Source organism: Acomys russatus, chromosome 23 (genome assembly GCF_903995435.1).
Source record: "Acomys russatus chromosome 23, mAcoRus1.1, whole genome shotgun sequence".
NCBI classification, from domain to species: Eukaryota; Metazoa; Chordata; class Mammalia; order Rodentia; family Muridae; genus Acomys; species Acomys russatus.
Window position 1 is genome coordinate 9,002,579 of NC_067159.1, and position 3,518 is coordinate 9,006,096.

The window sequence follows — 3,518 nt, forward strand, 5'->3', positions numbered from 1 at the left end:
TATGACCCACTTGTTCCATAACCAGGTATTTTCCCGAGTGGGAAAAAAAGGCTTGTATTTGAATGCCTACGACAACTTTGTCTGTAATGGTTCCAGCGTGAAAATGCCGCAGATGCCCATCAACAGAGGCACGCACGAGGAAACTGTGATGTGTGTGCAATGGAAAAGCTGCAGTAACAGAGAACCCTGGATACACACGACACTGTGGCTGGATGTCAAAGCCATGTTTAGAGAATCCAGGTGGAAAAAGAGTTCATGTTTACACTGTCACCCCATTTAGCATTTCTAGAAAGTCTAGACTAATCCATACTGACAGACCCTGGATCTGAGTGAAGAACAGAGAATAGAGGGAAGAGAGGAGGGGGGTGGTGAGTCTGAAGGAGTAGGGGGAGACTCAGAGGAGACACGGACATGATAGTTTTGGTGGTTGTAGCGATGCTTGCACGGGTATAAACATACGCCACAATTTATCAAATTGTGAACTTTATATGTGCTGGGTTGCACTTCAGTAGAAGCATAAAGCAAAAGGAATTACCTTGGGATTAAGTTTAGATTAAGAGTTGTACAGCCAGACAGTAACACCCTTGCTAGGTGCAGTGGAGGCCGACACGCCCACTTCCTTCCACTTCCGCTGAAAACACACCACAGCTGTGATCCACGGGGCTGACTTCACAATTCAGTAACGGGCTTGCCACCTGCAGTTTGAAAACATCATCTTAAGATGTGTCTGGAAAGCAAAAGGATTTGAAGAAAGCGGCCTCATAGCTTCGTGGAACAAACTCTGCTGAGGCAGCTTTTGTGTCATGAGCACAAATCTTCCTTTTTTCTACCGTCCACGTAGTTGAGGCGTCATTGAACCCTACCGTACTTAGAAGCCCCAGCCTTTCAAATTCTTGGATCAAAGCGGTCTCCTCGTCCCCATCTGACCTGTTTGAGGGATCACCACTTTCATGATTTTATAGTGAAAACCCTTCATTGAGAAGAGTCAGGAGCCTTTAAAGAAACTGAGGCGGCGGCTCCCTGACTGATGACTACACAGTTGCTAAAGGTGGCCCAAACCCTTCCTACTTCAGCCATCTGCTTTTGGCTGCTTCTCCCACAAAGGAAAGCAAGTTGGCTGTAACAATAATCCTTTCTCTGAAATAACTTATGGAGAATTTACTTGCATCTGTTGCTGGTTTTGTCCGTCATGTTTGAAGATGGACTACAAGGCCGTCTGGCTCGATAACGCATAGTACATGTCTGTAGAGGGCCACTGAAGAAGAGGAAAAGTCACGAAGCCATTGGAAGGAAGCAGAGAAAAACCAAAACAAGCAATGAGAGAAACCTAGGCTTGGGAGAGCCTCCTCCTGCCATGAATGAGTGCTCCTGTAACCTGATAATTACGTGTCTTGTGGTCTCTCCAATTATGCATCCTCTGTGTCGCAAGCAGTAGTGTAATTTGCACATTAGGTTTGAATTAGCTTGGGCCTGGTGACATATGTCCATAGTCCTAGCATTTGGCAGACCAAGGCAGAAGGAGCCGGCCTATAGGGTGGGACTTCATCTAGGTTCTTTTTTTGTTTGTTTGTTTTTGAGACAGGGTTTCACTGTGTATCTCTGGCTGTCCTGGACTTGCTTTGTAGACCAGGCTGGCCTGGAACTCACCGCAGTCCACCTGCCTCTGCCTCCCGAGGGCTGGGAGGCACCACCGCCCGGCCTCACCTAGATTCTTTCCCTGCCAAAAATTCACTTCATGCCAGGTTTCCCAAAATGATCTGGAACTATGGCAGAAGTCAGAGTGGTGTCTCTTGCCTTAGCTTTTTAAAAACAGTGGCTGAAGATGTGAAGGTCATTGTTTCCCAAGACGTCAAGCTTTATAGTGATCCTAGAAAGGAACCAAGCGGCGGCAGGACTGATGGATGCTCAGGCACACGTAAGGGATGGACACGAGGTCGTAAACAACGGCTTTTGCTTCCCAGGCTAGGCAGGACGGCCTTACTCACGGTTCACAGTGGTTTTCCCTCTCACTACCTTACATTGAGATCGTGCTCTGATGAGTAGCAGCCAGAGTGTGTGAATTTGAATAATCTGAGGGCGGAGGGCGGGAAATCGTGGTGTATCTACTTGCTGTTTTCCGGGCAAATACATTACAGTATAGTTTGAGGAACTAAAAGCATAGTTCGAGAGGAAACATTCAGGCCTTGTTTCAGACTCAGCTCTTCCGTGCCTGCCAGCGTTTGTGATCTTGTGGAAACAGCCTGACCCCTATAAAGGTCTGACTTCATGTTCATAGCAGCACTTTCCAGCCAGAAGTGATTTTGCACCCTGACCCTGAAATATTTGACAATATCTGGAGACATTTTGGATTGTCATAGGGAGCAGGGACTGCTGTAGGTATTTGCTGGGTAGATGATGTGACGCCCAGCAACCTGGTAGTGCGCAATGGACATCGACCTTCATAATGAAGAATTACCTAGTCCAAACTGGCAGCGGAGCAGGAAAAAAAAAAAAAAATCCCCGGCTTAGGGGCAGTGCACTTACAGTCTGACACAAGGTTGGTAGGTGCCAAGTCAACTGTAGCTGTCATCAGCAAATATCAGTTCAATATGGTTTGATTAAAACAAAACAAAACAAAACCAGCTTCTGGAAAACTAAAGACCATCCACTTCTGGGTAGAGTTCAGAAAATTTTCTTAGCAGTGGTAACCACAGCCCATCCACCTGCAGCACAGCCCTAGCCAATAGGTTTCAAGTGGAGGCTCTGGGGTCTGAGTCGTTTAACTCAGCCCACTTGTCTGTAAAGTGGCCATCATAATACCTGCCTCATAGGAAACACATTAAGGCATGTTCAGGGCCAGTCTGCATAGCACAGAAAGCATTTGACTGACACTTGCTATTCTTGATGCGGGGAGGGGGGTGCGGAGAGCGGGGGTCGGGGGAGTTGTACTTAGGGAGAACACCAGGAGGAATTGCTTTGAAAAAAAATCTATTTATTTATTTGTAGTTATTTATTTGTGTGTGGGCATGCTTGTGCCACATCACATGCGTAGAGGTCAGAGGATGACTTGCAGGGGTCAGTTCTCTTCTCTCATTATGTGAGTTCTGGAGACAGCAAGTGCGCTGATTGCTGAGCCATCTTGTCAGCTCAGAGGACACTGATTTTAATAAGAACCGCCAAAGTATTTAATATGGAGCACGAAGGGGACCCAGACCAAATAAACAGAGGATCCAGCCAGCAGTAGGAACCATCAGAGGACCAGCTGGCAAGGAGCCAGGTGTTCATAAATGTCATCTCCAGGACATTTCTCACACCCCTTTGAAGTGGCTCCTATTAGCCTTGTCTCTGAGTCTCTCTTGGCAGTCGTGAAGATGGGCTCACAACAGCCAGGCACTTGCCTAAAATCATACACACACACACACACACACACACACACACACACACACACACAGCTGCAGAAGGGCAGAGCTGGGCTTTTGAATCCCCAGCGCGATCCCAGCCTGTGTTTTTGTGGGCTGAAACTCAGCAATGCTCAACTC